Source organism: Helianthus annuus, chromosome 12, assembly GCF_002127325.2.
Source record: "Helianthus annuus cultivar XRQ/B chromosome 12, HanXRQr2.0-SUNRISE, whole genome shotgun sequence".
Lineage (NCBI taxonomy): Eukaryota > Viridiplantae > Streptophyta > Magnoliopsida > Asterales > Asteraceae > Helianthus > Helianthus annuus.
Genome location: NC_035444.2, coordinates 443,450 through 465,957, shown reverse-complemented (window position 1 = coordinate 465,957; position 22,508 = coordinate 443,450). Strand labels below are relative to the sequence as shown.

Below are 22,508 nucleotides of genomic sequence, written 5' to 3'. Positions count from 1 at the left end.
GATTGAAGAATCACCCTTGTATCATCGCTTTAATAGTTGATTGAAGAACCATCATTGTTTCCTTATCAATTATTTCAAGAGGTATTTTAACCCTTCTATTTTATTCTCGTATGCTTTTAGTGATTGTTTATTATATTGATTGCTAACCATCATAATCTGTTTAAAGTGCTGTTTATTTTTTTTAGTTTTTTTTTTTTTGAATAATTGTGAAATGCAACTCAAATTTCTGTTTGTTCTTTGATTTCGTCAAGTTCTTCGTTTAATGGGTTCTTGATTTAGATTAATCACTTTGAATCAATCGCTGACAAACCTTGACGGAACCTTCTATACTTTAGAACTACGTTGTGAGTTATATTGTTCTTATGCATTGTTCATTATTTCAATATTATTCACAATGAGCATGACATTCAGTTTGGACTATGACTTTGGCATAAAACTTACCATTTGACCATTTTTTTTGTTTGGTTCCATTTTCTGCTTGCAGTTCACAGCGGTTGAAAATCTTGGGTGATGAATCAAGGCATCTTCCTCTTTGGAGGCAGGCAAGTGTTGTCTTCAATTGAAATTCTTTATATTGAGTTAATTGTATCTAGACTTGATTCCGTTTCATAGATCTCCACATATACTAAATATATACAGTTGCTTTTGGCATATATTTTCCATTTCTATTTATTTATAAACTTTGTTGTTTTTTTTTCCACAGGCTGAGCCTTGGTTCCTTTGGAACAACTATATGCTGTAAGTTCTAATTGATATAAAGGTTGGTTTTCTATAAATCAAATTTGAAACATGGTTGATAAATTGCTTCGTTGAGCATAGATAAATCTAATAAGCTGAACTTTCTGGCAGCTCGACCATTACATGTTTTCTGTTATCCGAGGAATTTCAAACCATATCAGTAGGTGTTCGTTTGTAACTTTTATGACCCTTCAAGATCCTATTGAGCAAACTGCTGAAAACAAGTTAGATGTGGACAATCAACAAGAGGATGTGTGTGTTGGAAAGCCTACACCTTACATGGAGTTAACAAAGGGGCGTCCCCCTAATGATCAGGTATTGGGACCAGATTCAAACAAAAGAAAATCATGGCGATGAAGGCTGGCATGAAACTGGTGATATAGGACGGATAAGCGATCATGGTAATTTATGGCTCATTGGGTACATAAAAGGGTGTATCAGGGTGGGCAAAATATATATCATGAAGAGGTAAGAATCAAGTGAACCAACAAACTAAGAATGTTGATTTGAGTGGTAAAATAAAAGATTGAAATTCAATGGTATTTAGTAAGACAAAATCAGAGTGAAGTTTGTTATAGATAAATAGGAAGTTCCATATTAGCAGGTGTTAATATTTTGAACTTGGGTTTAATGTAGGTAGAAACTGTGATATAAAACATCCTGGGATTTCTGTGATTGCAGTCATCCAACTTCCAGACAACCGCCTGACAGAAATGGTTAGTGCAATGTACATCAACTGTTCTTTTGTTTTTATTTTTTAAATTTAAATCGTCTTACTTTTCTTGAAAGCATGTGGTAAATGGTATGACCTTTAAAGTCTACAGTAGAAATATTGGGTGGTCTTTAGACCAGTATCAACACAAGATATTGTTATGGCTAGAAAAAGAGTATATCAAGTTATTTTATTTTATTTTTAAAAATGATAAAACATTTCAGTTATCATTTACTTTGAATCTTGTATTTTATGTGGAAGAACACAATGAACTGCATGTGCAGCCTCACAAGGTGCTCTTGCCTTTGTTCATGAAAGTAAAATACATCAAAAGATGACATGATGATGAAGAACATAAGTACATATGAAATTTCTTTTGAAGATATTGAAAAGGAAAATGGGGATGGTTGGGCGATGGTATGAAAAATGATTTGATAAGCTATTACATCGGATGATTGATGAAAGTGATCCCAATTAACAACTGGTTGCATCTAACTTGATGAGGTTTGTACTGTTACGTCCAAAGTTGGTGCAGTTTCAACATGTGCATGCTCAGTCAAAACATGGAATTTTCTTAATAGTACAAATCAAAATTGGTTGGGCCAGGTAAAAGCTATTTTATTCATTTACTTTTTATCACTGTGTTAAGTGTTAGTATGAAAGATAGTAATAATCTTAATTTTGTTTTATTAATCTACATAGAATATTTTTCATATGACTTTGAACCTATTTTATAACAGTTGTACATGGCTGGGAATTATACCCGTACAGGGCTGGAATATTTTCGTTGTATATGGGTTGTTATATAGCCATATAAGGCTGTGAAAAATGCTCTTATGGGGATAGAAATATGCTTGTACCAGGTTGATTGAATGAAGATAACAAGTATTCTACATGTAAGTTGCTTTAACCCTAAATCTTATAGTATGTAGATCATAAATATTGTAGATTCACAAATTTTATCATTGGTTCCATGTTTTAAGGGTTTTAATGTTGTTTTGATAGGAGAAACTATCTTCTAGCAAAAACCGAACAGAGGCTTGCCATGGAAAGGTGTATACTTTAATGCTTATTATACACTTTTGTCTATGAATCATGTCTAAAATGAGACGATAGAGACTACTTAATCAAGTAATTTTTTGTTCAGGGCATAAAGTCAGTTATATAGCTGCAAGCCAGGTGATTTTCACATGGCAAATAACTAAATAAGAGAGGCTTTCTTAGCAGAAAATGGGTATTTTAACTCAAGTTATGTTAAGTTGTGATAAATGGTGCGCATACTATATTCTGCAAAAAGAAGTTGAGGCTTACAAATTATCAGGATGTTAAATGCTTATATGCTCTTGGTTAGCTGAGCTTTTTTTTTTTTTTTTTTTTTTGTATGTGTGTATGCGCTTAACTAGTGTTTTCAGGCCTCATTATGTAGCTATCCACCTTTATTTTCTTAATTAACGAGGCATTGTCTAGGAGTTTGATTGACGTATGATAAAAAGGTACTAATAAATCGAAACTTAATTACAAGTTACAATTTATAATTCATACTCCCCATCTCCCATAAAGTTGCTTACCAAATTAAGTTATTCATAATTTTAATACCCCCTATCATTTAGTTCAATTATTCTCCAAATAGAATGTTGCCAAAATGTCCATAATATTACAGTTAACTGTCCATATAATTTTGAGTTTTTGGTCTTTTTTTTCTTGTCTTCAATATTCTATGCTCTTGGTCCAGTTACAAATTATTGAAGGATCAACATTGAGCACTGAATACAGAGCCAATATGTGTCAAGTAGCATTGAAAACCCATAGGTCGATGCTATTATTTTTTTCTCTTTTTCTCATTCCACGCCACATTTCTCATTTGTATCTCTCTGCTTTAATGATAGAGCACATCACCAAGTGATCCTACAAGGATTGCTTTTATTCTTAGTAGATATCTAAACACGTCCTTTAAGATTGGGAAGAGGTACGTCTCTTTTATCCTTTAACATCACAATATTAAAAAGGTGTAACGCACGGGTATTAAAGCATTGGCGTTCATTTTCTTTTATAAATTGAAGAATGTGTTTTTGTTTGTAATGTTGTTTAAATTTGTGTATACTTATTATTGATCATCTTTTTTTACGTTGTTGAATGTAACCCGTCCACCGGTCGGGTATTAAACTAGATGGTTGTGACTTTTTTTCAAAAAATAGAAAAGGAGAAGCAATCCCAAACACCCTCAATATAGAAAAGTAAAAAGTTAGATGGTTATGACTTTTTTCAAAAAGAAGAAAAGGAGAAGCAATCCCAAACACCCTCAATATAGATTATATTTGTTTGTTACGTTGTTAGCGTAACCCGTCCAACGGACGGATATTAAACTAGTTCAAATGATAATTAATGATTTGGGTAATTAATGTCATCCATTTTCTCTCTCTTACCCACCATTCTCTCTCCTAAAAGGTTAACTTTTGGGTATATTTAACAACACCCTTCATAAATTATCCTATATTACCTTGCATGAAAGTATGTGTACACACCAGAAAACTTTGTGAAACCACTTTTAAATAAGATTTTTTTTTATTGTTTCATTCTTTTATATTTTACTAATCTTTGTGGAAATTAAAATAATCTAAAAAGTATATATGAAAAAAAATATATGTAGATCCGGGGGCGCAGCTTAGGCTTAGTCCGAGGGGGCGCCCGACCCCCCGAACTTTTCGGCGCGTAGTGTTATGAATAGTACTTTCGTATAGAAAATTTTTAGGTATATACGTTTCCGCCCCCGGTTTCGGAAAAATTGGGGGGGGGGGAGGGGAAGCTTCGCCAATGTGTAGATCAACAAGCAGCATATATGTAGACCGTAAAATACACACACATATACCTAATCTGAACTAGATATGTCTACCTTCGCAAGCTACATATATTTTTATTTATTTATTTTTACAATACTAACTTTATAAATAAAATAAATGAAAAGCAAAAAAAATTGAATGGTACGTAGTGGTTTAATTGGTTTTTAAGTTTTGGTGGTTTTCTCGTGAAGGCAACCAGGGCCGGCTCAAAATTTTCTAATTTTTTCTAGGTCTAAAGCGGATAGCAAAATTGGAGCCCTTTTTTAAACGAAAAAAATTGTTATGGATCCTATTATTCATATATCATCTTTGTGTACATATAATTATTGGTTATAAACCTCAATGTTAACAATCTCAAAGCCAAAATTACCAACATATAATATATTTTTTTAGAATTTGAGGCCCTAGGAAAATGGAGGCCTAAAGCTCTTGCTTTATTTCACTCCCCCTTGAGCCGGCCCTGAAGGCAACCTTATATATCCTCGGGTTCCAGCGAAACGGGCCGAGTTGTTCCCAGTGGAAATTGAGAGAAGGAATTGGCGGGCTGGAGGTGTGGGCTAAAGGACGATACAGGGGAATCAGTGGGCTGGTGTTGCGGGTTGGTAGTAGCCTTCTTGGTTTACCAATTTTTAGTGGTTTTCAAATGAATATATCATCGGGCTCCAACGAGCCGGGCCGAGTTGGTCCATGTGGAAATTGGAAGAAGGAACCAGCAGGCTAGCGCTGTGGGCTAAAGGACAATCCAGGGGAAGAGGGCCATAACGGAGCTGAAGGTATCGAGAATGTGGAGCCGGTTCTCTTTGAGGGTTGGATAAAGATCCAACATTTCATTACTATCTTCTATTATTTTTATTAATTTATTTTCCTTTTTTATGTATTGTTGTTGAACTATTTAATGGGATTTTAAGGGTGCTTTGCTTTTTAGACTTGAATTATTATTGTTATTGCAATACTCTGATTTCCATTTTCTTGTAATTCTGTTTGCATTAGTGTTGGGTTTTTAACAGTTTAAAACAACTATGTTGTTATGTTACTATTATTATTAAAAGTTAAAAGAAAAAAAATTCGATTTGAGCATTTGAAATAAAGTGTTACTAAAATTTAAAATAATAGAAACAAATTAATGAAGACATTTTTATAGAAATAAATTAGATTTGAGCATTTGAAAAGAATATTTGGTTTATTTATCCAGAAAAAAATAAACAAATGTCTTCATTGAAGAGTTGACGATATCCTATTTAATCTGAAATTTATTAAAAACCCGTATATATAGGAGGTGTGTTAAGAAGTCCAGTAATACACTATCCGACATGCAAGTGACTAAAGTAATAACAAAAGGGTTTTAGATTAATCTTTGCTCGTGGTTGGTTTATTATTTCTAGATAAACCGCTCGTGCAATTGGTTGTAGATCTCATGTTATGACATATAGCCTCGCCGCTAGACTTGTTGCCCTTGTAAATGGTCGGTCTCACTAAGAGTTTGTTGGTGTGACAGAAGTACAACTTCCATGTACTAAATGCCAAATTATGATTTTGAGGTTTATTCTTCATATTCCAAGAAACTCGTAGACTCTAATATATATTAGCTAAATAATTGAAGATGGATGGATACAAGAGTAACTTGTTATAGTAGACTAGTAAGGTGCCCGCACGATGCAGCGGGGGCGACATTTTGCATTGCGACGCGCGTAATCAAAGAACAAAACATTTAATGAAGCTTAAACATTTATCCAATGAAACCATGTCCAATTAACATTGAACAACCCCCCCCCCCCCCCAAACCATATATAATTTTGTCTTCCTAACAACTAAATGTAGCAAATAGCATCGAGGGTTAAGACCATTATAGTTAGGGTTAATATCAACGTAAACATACAATAACAACAACACTATTATAAAACAGTTGGATCAGACAACAATCCACGAAGTGGTTTTTGACCATCAGCCAAGTAAAGAGCATCTTCAACATTACATTCAAACTATGGGCGAATAGGTTATTTTACATGGAAGTTTTCATACCTTCCAACGAGCTGATCTGGTATGTTCTACAGCTGTGCAACAAGATAATTTGTAGCAAGTATTACCATGTCCTTATTTGTACTACAAAAAGTCAAAGTATTATGTGGGATACCGGAATCTGTTGAAAGGTTGCGGTTTATCCACCACCTACTCTTTGAATTTGTAGAATGACGGGTCAAGTTTCGGTCATAAGTGGTCTAAAAAGATTTCATGCCTGTTAACCCACATTTTTTGTCAACCCATTTGACTTAGGTCTAATCAGACTTGGATTTGGTTAACCCGATATTATTTGCTTTCAACCCATCTGGCCCTTTTTTTTTTGAAAATTTGACCCGATAATATTTGACCCGTTGTGGGTCAAAATAAGTCTGATCAGACCGGATTTGATTAATCAACCAATGTTTTTTTCTTTCAACCCGTTTGACCCATATCCCTTTTTAGTTGAAATTTTGTTATTAGACTCGTTGTGGGTCAAAACGGGTCTGATCAGACTGGATCCGGCAAAAACACAAATATATTTTTTTGCGCTCGATCCTTTTAACTCATTTTCTTTTTCTTTTTCTTTTTTTTTTTGTTGTTGAAGTTTTGTTATTAACCTAAACAGACCCGTTTCGGTCTGAAAATATGAAGGAACATAATAAATAATAGACAAATAGTAGTGGATAATTGCAATTAGTACCTAGAGTTAACTTCAATGGGACGATCGTTGTAGAGATGTTCATTCGAGTACCTCATATAGCAATTCAGATTAAAACACCCTTGCTACTACTCTACTGCTACAACAATCACAAAGCTCAGTAATTGTACCGTACAAACACTCACTACACAGCTCCCTCGATAAATCAAGCATACATTGCATCATCCTCATAGATCGTCAACTAATCCACCCCAAACATCACATTTCCAACCGCCAGAATCCACAATCAAATTGTATTAAAAATTCACAATTAAATGGTATTAGTAATTCACATTTCAATAAGCAAAAAATGATACAGATTTACAGGTGTGTGTAAACCTTAAAAAGATCTTATGATCTTATCAAGGTTGGAACTTGGAAGAAGCAAACCAACAATCTTGGTTTTAAAAAGCAAGAGGCGCACAAAAGCGACGAGGTCTATAACTAAGGCGCGAAGCGCAAAAGCGGCGAGTGTTTCGTACCCGAGGCGCAAAGTGATTATCTAACTTTAAATATCTATACTATATATAATAAGGTTTAGATATGATTATCTAACTGTAAAAAGCCGCCTCAGGCTACCTAAGGTGCCCAGGCTTGCGCCTGGCGATTTTCACCTACATCATTTGTCTATCATCCGTCTACAATGGAATTAACAAGTTATTCATGATGCGAATATAAATATATTACTGTCATGTAAGGATGTATAGAGATGTGACCCACAAAGTGAGCTAGCATCAAAGCAGAAGAAGCGCAAAGACATCAAAACAAACTAAGTGCCAATATACAGGTCAAAATGGGCAAATTTTTGGTACAAGTTGAACCAAAACACTGAAACAGTTTTGTCCATAACTTCAGTTTTTTGTAAAACATTAGCCTATCTCTCTCACACACAGACACACACACAATGTGATGTTAGAATATAACACTTTCATATGTGAAAAGATGATAATTAGGTGACACCTGGATTGTTTGTGCTAGAATATCAAGTCCATATATCTCTGCAGCTCGAGAACTTCCAACTGCTCCGGTATCTCGTATCCCTTCAAAGCCTACAACCTACACTAAACAAAACTTTACTTGGTGTTCTTCAGTTTGTTTAAGAATCGTCGCCTCATGGTATAGCCCAAATCACTGCTTGGAGCGTCACTACTCCTCTCAGCCCGTTTAACGCTTTCCATGCATGTGTCAATACCATAGATATGGCCATAATAAACCAGAGTTCGGAAACTATGTTTTGACTTTAAATAGGTCTAAAAGTTTTCAACATCATAAAAAATGGGAATTAATTAGTTACTGATAAAATATAAAAAAAAATTACTAAGCATTATATATAGTTGAACATGTAGAAAGAAGTGATGTTAAATACTTGACCAAATATCAATAAATTTCAAGTTCAACTCTTGCAGATTTGACTCAAAAAATCAAAAAGTGTCAATTGGTATTTAGTACTAAAGAATGATGTATGTACCAGTACCAGATATGCACGATTAAAAGATTGAATCTTGATGGCTATACGATTGTCTCTTTAAGCTCTTCAAGTGACCTTGTTTGTTGTTTATCATCCTCCACATGGTTGATCACTTTTTTTCTCAGGTGTTGTGCATGGTAGTAGCGGTTGATCATTAGGCTCCCAAAACATGAGTCCTAATCCAAAAAACCAAAAATATAACAATCATTTTATATAAGTTAAAACCCATTACCTGGGATATCCACATGTCTGCGTCCCCCAAAAACCTAAGTAATCAGCATCTCACATAAGCCCTAATTCGAAAGCCACGAACCCAAAAACGTAAATGGATGAAAAAGTACAACAATCCCTTCATATGAGTTTGATTGAACAGAGTTAGAATCTATTACCTGTGAAAGTGACCTAATAAATCCACACACATTGATCAATAGTTCGAACAGATAGAAAGATGAAGAAGGATGTGGTGAATACCTATCGCTTATCAATTTAAAGTAAGAAGCTGAAATTGATATGTTGGTTACCTTAATCGCTAGGGCTTATGTTGAGAAACTCTAATAGATTCGTTAATGCAATAGTGTGATGAAATCGGTTGTGATACGTGGGAAGTGATGGTGACCACTTGATAATCTTGAAGGGTGAAGAGGAAATGTCGTAGGAGAAGCAACGACAACTGCTAGGTTTTTGGGAGAGGAGTAGGAATTCAAATTGGAGATCTAAGATCCGCATGCAGTGCATGAATGACTCCACTAAACTAATTACCGATAATTTTGTGAAAGATAATACTCCACTAAACTAATTACCGATAATTTTGTAAAAGATAAAAAAGAAAATTGAAGTGTAACTAAAATAAAATAAGGGAACCAAAATGTAATTAGCGTTTAAAATACTAATCTACATTACCTAGTATAGATAGATAACATTACAAAACAATATTAATAAATTGGTAAAAATAGTGATCACAACATAGAGAGCCTCGAGCATGTTGAAATGTGACAGGACACATTGTTTTAATCATTTGTACACTAATGTATCGTCTATCTGTACATTTTAATCCGCACGTCAATATTGACCATGACAACTATTGAAACGTCAACAAAATGAGTAGATCGTGCAGGTACCTTTATATTTTTTAATACATTATAGTTTATAAGATATGGCAAGAATACGTAAAAGAATTATAAGTTTGTTGTGGAGGGGGGAAATTGTAACTAATAATCCATAATTTCGTTAAAACTCGGGGATTTAAGTGTAATATGTTTATGGGCTAAAAAATAGATAGTATTTAAAAGACCAAACTACCCTCATTTTAGGGGTCTATCTATAAATAAAAGGGGGGAAAAGTTCTTATTTTTTGGGTATCTTAAAATGCCCCTCTCTCATGCATTATAATATAGTATAGATAATGATAATTAAAATAAAAAATTAAAAACTACATTTCCGTGATGGCCCATTCCTATACTAATTCACTTGGTAAGCCCAAAATCATTGGGCTCCTTTTGAGTGTGTGGTCGACGACATATCTTGTTCTCTCTTTTATTTTATGATGTTTTATATTTGGTTGGACTTGGATTAATCCATAGAAGGGCACTCCTTCCTTTTCAACTCAACGGTATAACCTTTAAGCATCATTATCAATAGCTTTCTACTTATAATTTAAACATTTTAATTTATTATAGAAAAATAGAGAGGGACGACTACACCATCCAACACCAAATAAAATATACTAGGAATAATACTAATCACTGAGTAAATTTTATAAAAGTCAAAAGAAAATTTATAAAATATTATATATTTTATATGGAAGAATAAAAAATAGTTTGAAGAATCTTGAGAAAGTCATGCTTTAAAATTTGAATATTTTAAAGTAAACGGTTTTATAAAAAAAACTCAAATAATTTGTTGACTTATTTTTCATTTACCAACCATATCTAAATCTTCTCGGTCAAGTTTATTGTTGTCTAATATGATGATCACATTTATATAATTTGGAGAAACCTTTCAAAAAGCATTATACGTTTGAAAATACAAAGTGATCGAACAGAATAAGTACCGTGTATTGGTTGTGAAAGTAATCACTTTTTTATGTTTTGTTTTCACACTACTATAAATGCAACAACACTTGACAACAATGAATAAAACCTCCAAAAAAATAAAACTAAACGTTTTAATGGAATGTTTAAACCTTAAAGGACAAAAGAATAATCAACAACATATTTGTATTTAGTGATCGTTATCAAAGGATGAGTTACCATTAATCACTACCATATTAGTGAGTGACACGAGACCGAGTAGTTGATTCGTTAACTCTCACATACACGTGTTATTTTGTCTTTCTTTGAACTATAATAAATTTAAGCTTAGCTTTCTTAAAAACTTATAATAAAAAGCAAAAATAGGACTATAGTGTTGTTAGAAATATTAAAATATGTCACATCGAAGTTAAAAAAACAATGATATATAGTTTGTATCTAGAAGAAAGAGTGGTTAGAAGAGATTGGTGGTTGAGCTGCCATATTACCAAAATTTGAAACCGTATGGTAGTGTGGTGGGCACATAACAAATTAAGCTACAATGCTACATAATAGGGAATGGATCGCCATCGGGTAGTGTTTTAGATCCGGTAGCACCTCTTAATAAATTCCTATTTTTTATAATATATAGATTCTTTTCTTTGTTCTAAGACCATGTGTAGTGGTTAACACCCCACTCTTGGGCGTTTTACGTCATGTGGCAGCCCAGTCAGCAATGAGGCATTATAGGGCGTTTTCTAAAATGGGTGTAGTGGTGGGGTACGGGGCATTATGTTAAAAGATGTGTAATAGAATTTAAATAAAAAAAACCACGAAAAATTGTTATTGGCCAAACAAAGAAAAGGAGCACAGTCATTGGCCAACAAATTGCCCCGAAAGCGTGATTTTAAACACGCCAAAACGAAAAAAGTGGTCAAACATGCCCAGGGGGCGGCCCTTAGACGGAATTGGGCCTTTTTTATGTTTTTTTTTTTTTTTTTTGAAAAAACCACACCCATTATCGGTGGTCTAATCTGAAATAAGATACACAAATATCCTGATTTGCTTTCATCCTATCCTACTAGGCTACAATTTGAATTGCCGGCCCGTCTTTATAGATACATGTAAACCTTCAACTCATTAGTAAATTATAGAATTAATCCCTCTTAACTTATGATAATTAACGGAAAAATACCACAAAAAATTAAGGCACTTTGTCAATTGTTTCAATAAATTATTGAAACTTTGATAAATAAAAGGAAAAGTACCACAAAAAATAAAAAATGTAAGGGTGTAGGGAGTGGTTAAACACTTTGAGTGGCAAACTAAAAAATCAACCAATGAGAGTGTGCCATGTCAAAGTGGTAAACTATACTCAAAATGTTGGCAATGGTTAGACACTTGGTGAAGTGGTAAACTATTTAAAAAAAAAAGGAAAAATGTGTGATTGGTTGAGATGGCATGGACCCCACCACACAACCCCACTCTCTCCCCTCTCCTCCCTCTCCCTGAATCGGTATACCTTCACCGATTTTGTCCCCATTTTCGGCAATATATGTTCGGCAAACATATTGGCGGTGGTTTGCCAATCGGTAAAGTGGGTTTACCCACTTCCACACCGTACACCCTAAGGAAGGTTGTCAATTGTTTCAATTAAGTTAGTGAAACATTTTTTATCTCTCTAAAGTCGCCGACGTTTCATTTGCTGTTATAATACTGTGTAATTACCAAGTTATCAGGTTAGCAATAATGATGTGTCATGTTTCGTTAAATATTTTTAATCTCTAATATGATAAAAATACAAATAAGAATTTATGAATAGAAAATGTGTTTTTTCCTTAATTTTACACATTAAAAAACTACAATATATAATATAAAATAAAAAATATATATTATTAAACTTAAAGTTGACTATCTTATATATTTCGGATTAAAGGTGTGATTTTTTTAAAATGTTTTAATTGGGAAAAACATGTAACTATTTATATTTTCTACATCATATTAAATATTATTTTAATAAAACTTAATGCATCATTATTAGTAACCTAATAATTACATAATATTAAAAGAAAAATATGAAATTTCAAGGACTTTAGACAGACAAAACAAAGTTTCAACGAATTAATTGAAACATTGAGTAAAACGTCACACCCATTTCTAAGACAGAAGCACGAGGTGTCATCTGAAAGGTTCTCATTGCATACGAATAGTAAACATACTACATGTATGTAAAATAACTCCCTATTGCCATTGATAGTTTAATATTCATAACAAAAGTTAAGTTTAAGTTCACAGCACGACATAAGATAATTGTTTGAAAGGCTACAACACCATTTCAAAAAAAAAAAAAAAAACAAATATCAAGGTTTTTTTTTTTGTATATCTTCGCAGAAGGCGGGATATAACAAACAAATCCTACAAAAGTGGCAACGGAGCATCGACACATAAATACTTGAAACTAAAACGACCATCTCTAGCAAGGAGACCGCGCATACATCCACTTAGTTCCCTGAAATACATGTAAGTTTTGGAAAATTGTCAACAAAAGTTGGTGTGAATTCATGCAGTTTTTGTATAGAATGTTTGAATATACTTGTATGAAAACATGGTATGTAATTTGTAAAACGTATCTGTAAACTATGTACTGCAAATGTAAGGAACACGAGATCGCTAATGTTTCGCGAGGACATTAACATATGTCACGACATAGGAAGCATCCAAACCATAGACATTTTTCTGTCGATTTATGACGCGAGACACAAAAGCACTCTAGGTAGAACGTGGTAAAGAGTGTGGCTGCTTGAAACCCATTAGATCTAACCTTTTGTTCCGCGGTCTAGGTATATAGTTGATTAATGGTGCTTATGTCACCCTATTCGTCATATGATCTATGTGTCATTCCTTAGTTTTGTGTTCTACATACCATTGTACATGTATTTTCCCCAAGTTTGAAAAACAAGTAAAAGTTTAAAAGTGGGACATGAACTCACAGTTTTGCGTATCTTGCGTCGTAAACTTCACCGGGTTTGTCTTGTAGGCGTCGTAACCTATATATGTTCTATGTACGTTAGTCACTAGACTTGTAACACACGGAGTACAAGTCACCATCTTAAATTGAGTATTTGTTTTGCGTATGTTCATCATGTGTGAAGGTCGTGCCCTTGTTTGTCGGGTGTCACCCGTTCGTCGTGTTCTTGTATTTTGAATTTGTATTGTTCTCTTGTAAATATATATTTTACTTTAAAAAATATATATTTGTATATGTAATATGTGAAGATCAATAAGTGTTAAAAATAATCTATATTTTTAACTTGTCCAAAATATGTTACTTATATTATTTACCAAAAATAAATATAAGTATTTTGTTAAATAGTATTTTCAATATTATTTTTGTGTAAGTATACTTAGGGAAGTATACTTGTATTTTTATGTAAATACTTGCGTATTTCACATTATTTGTCAAAAATCAATACTTTGATTTTTTTAATACTTTCCGGAATTATATTTCTTAAAAATAATATATTTTAAGACTTGTGTGAAACATATATATTTTGTTATGCTTGTAAAATATATATTTATTTTTGTTATTTTTCGATTTTTGTATAATTCTCATTACTTGGTAATAGTTATATATATATATATATTTGTCCAAATATATATTTATGTCTAAAATTGTCCATTACTTGTCCAAGTCCAAAATTTGTTAAGGAATTTATTTATATAAATATATTTTCTTGTATTTGTCCATATACCCTTTCATGGGTTATTTTGTATGAATATTCTTAGGTATTTGTTATGTATTTTTATGTGTATTTTTTTGGTGATACTCCTTGAGAGTATTTAGTGTATTTTCATGTTCCTAATACACTACTACATATAATACACATAATATACAGCTAGCACAAAATTTGATGATCACTAAATATATATATTTTCCCTAAAAATATACATACTTAATATTGATTTTAACTTGAAGAAATCCTTATTTCTTAGCTTGTAATTTTGTACAAAAATTAGAAAAACCTTGATAAATATTTTTAGGTGAATTTTTAGAGAGTAAGTTTCACCAAAACTTATATTTTTCTAAGTGTCAAAATTTTATAAAGAAACCTATCAAATATCTAATATATATACATATATTTACACAAATTCAAACACACACCAATCACTAAAGAACACACATTCTCTCCAATCATTTTTAATATAAAAAATGCCATCCCACTCTTCATCTGATTTGTCCAACTCTTCATCTGACGGTATTGTCGACGATATGCTTATCGTAATGACGCAAGAGGCGATTAAGTATTTACGAGAAGAAGCCCAATCGTTTATATTTTTTCTTGTTATTTAAATTTCAATTAATATATCAAAATTAAACAATGTTTGAATTTAAATAAAAAATAATTAGGTAATGATAATGAGGGCTTTAAACCATTGCATGCAAGTTAAAGTGAGGGCTTTAAAGCCCCCTATGTGACATGACGCTGATGTAGCGTGATAAAACCCTTAGAGGCTTTATACAACACCTTCTAGCCTAAGGAACAAACACCATGCCACTAGATCACTAAGTCATAGATGTTAATTATGGTATTTAGTAAGTTTAATCCGATAAAAAGTAAAAGAACAATAGAGTATAAATAACGTATATGTAGGCAAACAATAATAATAATAGTAATAATAATAATAATAATAATAATAATAAAAATAAATTCATTTTAACTTTGTAAATACAAAATCAAAAGTATATATATATATATATATATATATATATATATATATATATATATATATATATATATATATATATTTTAACTTTGCAAATACAAAATCAAAAGTATTTTTATATATTTTTTACTTGGGGTGGTTACCCTCTTTGCCTCAATAAACCCACACATATAGCTAATAGAAATGTGTCATATAACCCGAAAAGCCTCTTGAACCCAATTTTAATTAACCTATTGAACCCACACAACAATATTGAAATATGATTGGTAAACCCCTTGAGACCACACTTTGACCGATCATCCTCTTCTCCTAAGGGTGTAAGGGGTGCTCACCTAATAGGTGAGTCCTCCCTCTTACACATAACCAACCAGAAAGTGCCACGTCAACTCTCCTCTAACACTCCCCTAATACCCCTTTTTGATGGCGGCACTCCCCTATTAGGGGAGTTGGTTTTTTTTTTTTTTTTTTTTTTTTTTTTTTTTTTGTAAAATGATGCATGTTTACAAATTAAAAAAAGATTAATAAAAATAAAAATTAAATAAAAGACATTTCATTAAATTAAAAAAAAACATTCGAACTAGAAAAAAAAATACATTCAAACTAGAAAAATATAAAAACAAACTACTCGTCGTCCGAATCAACTTCAAGGTGAGGCAAATCTAAACTTCCGAGATGCTCAACGAGATCGTGTTTTAGCCTCCAATGCGTGTCTTCGTCAATGAGCTCCGTATAGGCTGTATCATCGAAGACGGGTTCGACTGGAGGATCTTGAATATGTACCGGTGCTATCGCCCTTCCGTCGTCTTTTATAATCATGTTGTGTAAAATAAGGCACGTATACACGATGGACCTTATCTTTCTCACCGTTTTCGAACGCATTGGACGATTTAGTATTCCCCACTTCGACTTTAACACACCAAACGCCCGTTCCACATCTTTTCTTGCGGCCTCGTGTTGCCTCTTGAACTTTTTTTCATTCGGGTCGTGTGGATATGGAAAAGACTTCACAAACACGGACCAGGTAGGGTAGATCCCATCAGTAAGATAATACCCGCGTTTGTATAAGTGGTTGTTCACTTGAAATGGACAATTTGGCGTCGTTCCGTTTCGTTGAGCAAGAAATAACGGAGATTGTTGCAACACGTTGATGTCGTTTTGTGAACCCGCTGGCCCACAAAAAGCATGCCAAATCCACAAATCTTGAGACGCTACCGCTTCTAACATAACCGTCGGGTATTGATGATCGCTTCTCATGTATTGTCCACGCAATTCTGTGGGGCACATTCTCCAGACGAAGTGTGTACAATCCAGACTACCCAACATACCAGGTAGGTGATGCCTCTCCTCATGAGCCTGATACAATAGCGCGACGTCGTGGCTCGTTGGTCTACGTAGGAATTCACCGCCATACCTTTTACATACCGCCTCGCAGAAATATTCAAGGCACTCACGAGAGGTCCTTTCAGACATATTTAAATACTCGTCCCCCTCGTCTGGTGGGTTACCGGTTGCAAGTTGTTTAATTGCCGAAGTAACCTTTTGCAACGGTGTAAAACTTTTCTTCATTCTCTCGTCTAAGCCTTCTTGAAACCACTCGTCATACGCTTCCACGTCACTAACAATTTTTAGGAACAAAGACTTGGACATACGAAACCTGTGACGAAAAGTATCTTCATTAAATTTTGGATTTTCATCAAAATAATCGGCCATGAGTGTCTCGTGGCCCCCCACACGATCTCGACGGACATAATTTTTTTTACTAGACGATGCCGTGTCTAGTAGCTCCGCTTGTTGGATGAGATTTTGGAAGAAAATTAAGCTACTATCGCTTGACGATGCATCTCCATCGTCGGGAAAGTCGGGTAGGGTAGAAAGAAACGGAAGCTTGGAATCCATTTTGTGTTTGAAAGATTTGAGTTTGAGATTTTTGGTGTGGGTTTGAGAGTGGTGAGTGTGGTAAAAAAAATGATTTAGGTTGGTTGATATATATTGTTTAAAAAAAATTGAATTTTTTTTTAATCAAAATCGACCGTTATTCAACGGTCTAATCTCGAACAAAGCGCCAAACCAAGCGGTGAACCCACACCCAAATCACCCCCCGAATCGGGACCCCGCATGGATGGCGGCGGTGTTCCCGATCGGGGACTACCCTCACCGAAGGCCCTCCCCGAGAACGCCCCGTACACCCTAACTCATGTGAGTTTTCCAACCCAAGAACCAAACTCGGAAACCTAACATGCAAGACTTTTTTTTTTAAATTACGAGGGTTTGCTAATATATTGAATCATAAAACAAAGACGATTACAGACTAATGGCAGGTAGACGAGCAACAAGTTCAGTGGCGAAGGATAATGGTTGCCCGGGGGTGCACCCGCCCACCCCAATGTTTCGGTTAGAAGTGTATATGGTCCAACTTTTCGTCCGAAAATTTTAAAATTATATAGGATCGCCCCCCGATTATTTTATCCTAAATAATGGGTAGTTTGGTGAATATATTTTAACTCTTATTTTATTTGTTTAACCCTAGATTACCGACCACACAATAAAATTAATATCTCACAAATAGCTTGATGATTTACATAGAAAAAGAAATTGCTGATAATTTTGATTCGGAAGACATAATTGATGAATTAAAAAATCTTAAAGGTCGTCGGGCTGAGTTTTAATTCTTCGTCTAGGTTCCATTTATCTCGTATCATTATATATATACAGATCTTTTGTTTGTTATACAATATTTAGTTTTTCTATGTGCAAGAACAGGTCCTTTGAATGAATGAATTTTTTTAGTTTTATTTGAAACTATTATTATTTGACCTCACCTGAATCGAATAGCCGACCCGATCGAAACATAACGATAGGATTTTTTTTTTGGGTCCTATCACTTTACGCCCCTTCGAAACTTTTTGTTAAGCTCCGCCACTGAACAAGTTGCGCCGCTACCCCCTTCTGAATAGCAAACCCTACCCTGCTAAACACAAAATTCTGCCCCTTAACATGCAAGAATTGCGGTGAAGACCCACTCAATCGTCGCATCGCGAGCTCTCAAATGGGAAAAGAGAGAGTAGTAATTTGTTGAAGGAAACAAACAAAGATTATTCAAAATTTGGATACGAAGATATTTTGAGCAGTCAAAAAAGTAAAAATAAAACCTAGGAATAGGAAGGAAAGACATGCAATACAATACAATGATGGCAAGCTACTTTTAGAATAAGACTTTTAGAATGTAGTTTTGGGGTTTGGTATATACCCACTTGATCGGTTAGTCGGTAGTCGGGGTTTCGTCCCCTTTGATTTTTCTTTTTTGTTTAATGGTCTTGTTTTGTATTTTAGCAAACATTGTAATGATTGCATCACCCTTACTGAATCAAGATGACATATACGGTTAAATCGACAATTGATATAATACGTGAAAGGCCAAAATTGAGTTACATCTTTTTTAGGCAATGAAAATAGTGCCACAGAAAATAATATAACATAAGCGACAATTGATATAATACGTGAAAGGCCAAAATTGAGTTACATCTTTTTTAGGCAATGAAAATAGTGCCACAGAAAATAATATAACATAAGAAATATCTTAAAAACAGCTATAACCAACATATTGTTTGACTTAATGAAGTTCATTTCTATAGAGTTAATGACTATAGTATTTAAGTATGACAGTATTTATTGAATGGGTGGAGAATAGGTTAAAACTAGTTCTTGTCAAATTGAAATGCATTTTGAATCTCTTTCAACGTGTTATATTAATTTTAACTGTTCAAATTCTCATTAAATATTTAATTGTATCTACCTAAACAACTGAGGATAAAATATTATTTAAGTCGGTCCGTTTTTATATTGATGGATCCAAATGACCTATAAGTTCGATTTTGATGTTTTATCTGATAGTTGTTAATTACATATTTAACCAAAGATCAAAGGATAAATTCCCACAACTTAGAAGTGAATAGTCCAAATTTTATAACTTAGTTGGATTATTTGACTTGTAGCCTAAGTTTATAATAACAATTTCAATGATACCAACACCGCCACATATATAATTTAACGCTCACGGATTTCAAATGTTTTAGTCAATTGTAAATGACAAGCTTGTATATTAATAAATCATATAAATCAACTAACCTTTTGGATTTAATAAGAGTAGTTAATACTTTTAAATGATAATAATTACTACAATATATATAAGTAAAGGGTACTATTATTTTTTTTTTGAACAGCAACAAAACAACTTTTATTCCATCTTGTCAAAGGTAAAAGCGAAATATAGCAAGATACTATATAACGCCACCCGATATACTCAAGATACAATCAAGAAAACCTTTAGAAAACATACATCAAGGACCAACAATACTACTAAATAATATACAATACTTACTACCGTTGCTCCCTTGGGCAAAAGTTCACCCACTCGATCCATGATATCTCTAATTTCTTCGATCTTAGGGTAACCCATTCAAAGGATTCTTCTTTAATTTCTTCTACAATCCGGGCTGGAACCTTGGTTTTGTCATTAAAAGTTTTGTTGTTCCTGTTCTTCCATAGACACCATGCTGCAAGTAGGTGAATAGCATATATCATATTTGCATACTTTCTCGGCCAGTTTGTTTTCTCTCGGAACCTCACCGTCATGCTTTCGTTATGGTCACGAATGGGAATTTTCATCCAGTTCCATAACAGTAACCACACCTCTTTCGCTATCGGGCAGTGAATCACAATGTGGTTCGCCGTTTCTGGGCCCAGCCCACACACCTTGCACAGGTCAGTTTCACCAAGCAGGCCCCTCTTCTTTAACGCCACCCTTGTCGGTATTCTTTCTTCCATCGCCCTCCAAACGAAGAGATTTACTTTTGCCGTTGCAATCTTACTCCATTCGAAGCTGTTCGGATGATCATTAACATTGACGATCCCTGCCAATGCGTTCCTTACTTCCTTCACCGAGTATCCCTTCGTATCGTTATTCTTCCATCTCCATTCATCATCGTGTTGGCTCAAATTTTGTTGCAATAATAATTCTTTCAGTGCTTCCCACTCGTTTTTCTCTTCAACGCTGTTTGGTGTTCTCTTCCAACTCCAGTCCCACAGTATACCTCCATCGTTCCTTTTATAATTTTGCTGCACCTTGTTTCTTTTACTCTTCGCCAGACCATACATATAGGGGAATTCCTCCTTTAGTGGCCGGTTGGTCACCCATGGGTCCAGCCAGAAGTATGTTTTGTACCCGTTCCCAACCTTGCACCTTAAGCAATTTTTCGTATCTATCCCGACCTTCCTAAATTCTTCTTCCATCCCCATTATAGCTTTCCATGTTCCTGGGATTGCTTTCTTTATCGGAATACTTTTAGCTATCCTTTTGTTTTCATGAAATGCTTCTATGACCTTTACCCACAATTGTTCTGGTTCAACTTTAAATCTCCACCTCCACTTCATTAGTAATGCCATGTTCATTTCCTTGATTCCTCCTATCCCGAGCCCACCCATGCTTTTTGATGCCACTATCCTTTCCCATTTCATCCACCGAATCTTCCTTACACCCCCACAACCTCCCCACAAGAACCTTCTTCTAATCCCTTCTAGTATTTTCGTGACTTTTTTTGGGGCCTTATACAATGATAAGAAGTAATTCGGTAATGATCCCAATACCGACTTCACAAGCGTTAGTCTCCCCGCAAAAGACAAGAGTTTTGCTTTCCAGTTTGACAACCTCTTGTTGAACCTATCTATTACATCTTTCCAATTACATACCTTGTTCATATTTGCACCAAACTTCAACCCCAAGTATGTGAATGGGAAACGTCCCATCTTGCATTTCAAGGTACTAGCCGCGTCTTCGACCTCTGCTTCATTAATTCCGACTCCGTAAAGGAAGCTTTTATTATGATTCACTTTCAAACCTGACATCATGAAAAATAGCCTCAAAATTCTTCGTAGTGCCTTCATGTTGTTAATGTTCCATGACCCCAGAAAAATAGAATCATCTGCAAAGAAAAGGTGTGATAAACAAGGGCCATTGTTTGGTAAGTTTAACCCTTTAAATACTCCCGAATTTACTGCCCTCGTCATAAGTACATGCAGCACTTCCATTGCTATAGTGAATAAGAAGGGGGATAACGGGTCGCCTTGTCTTAATCCCCTCTTGTACTGAAACTCCCCTGTTGGTGATCCGTTAACTAGAACTGACGCCTTCCCTGAAAATAGAATCCCCATGATCCATGTTTTCCACCGTGATGGAAACCCCATATGTGTAAGTATCGATATTAAAAATCTCCAGTTTAGTGTGTCGTAAGCTTTCTCCAGGTCAGCTTTGAACAGAAAAATCTGTTTTTTTGTCTCTTAGCCCACGAAATTGTTTCATTAAGGATCAAAGGCCCATCAATAATGTTTCGATTAGCGACAAAAGCCGACTGTTCATGTGATATTATAGTGTCCAAAACTCTTTTCAGCCGGTTAGCAAGAGTCTTTGATATGATCTTATTAATGACGCCGATAAGCGAAATTGGCCTGAAATCTGATAATGTGACTGGGTCACTGACCTTTGGGATCAGAGAGATGAACGACGCACTACAGGACTTCTGAATTGACCCGTGGGTATGAAACTGCAACATCATCTCCATTATACTTTCTTCGAGTTCCTTCCAAAATTTTTTAATCACAGCAAAGGTAATTCCGTCAAGACCTGGTGCCTTATCCGATCCGCATTCCCAAACTGCCGCCTTCACCTCCTCTCTTGTAAAAATTTCAACTAAAACGCTTGCATTCTCCTCGGATATCTTCTTGAACCCGTGGGGTGTCATTCGGGGTCTAGACTCCACTGGTTCCATAAACTTCCTTTTCAAATTATCTTGGATATACTTCATTATAGTTGGCGGGTCAACACACCACGTTCCATCGATCCAAAAACCACTAATTTTGTTTCTTGCCACATTACTATTAACGATAGTGTGAAAATACCTTGAGTTTTCATCGCCATCCAGTATCCACTTTGCTCGTGATTTTTGTTGCATATCCTTGGCTCTCCTCCGAAACCATTCCCTGATCCTGTTTTTGCAATTCCTCCAAATTCCGATTTCACTATCTTCCAATATTCTTTCTTCCGCGGCAGCATCCAGTTCTTTTAGTTTAGTAATTGCTTCCGTAAATTCTTTCTCCTCTACCTCTTTTATTTCGTTTCTCCATCTCTTGGCTTCCTCCTTTATCCCCTTTAGCTTAGCCTTCACCGCTAGATCTTTGAAGTTTCCTTCCACCCGGCTTTCCAGGCCTCTCTTAATTACCTCCTCAACTCCCTGGACATCCAACCAACTATTAAAAAACCAAAATGGGGATG

At 34.5% G+C, this 22,508-nt stretch overlaps 1 long non-coding RNA gene across 1 annotated transcript; it reads right to left on the bottom strand.

The window, feature by feature from the left end:
- Nucleotides 1-7,775: 7,775 nt before the first annotated feature.
- Nucleotides 7,776-9,122, bottom strand: LOC110896258. Its single transcript, XR_002567788.2, has 3 exons — nt 8,840-9,122; nt 8,457-8,743; nt 7,776-8,232 (listed from the first exon to the last, which is right to left on the bottom strand). It is a non-coding gene; the product is annotated as an uncharacterized LOC110896258 (long non-coding RNA).
- Between the last annotated feature and the right edge of the window lie 13,386 nt (nt 9,123-22,508).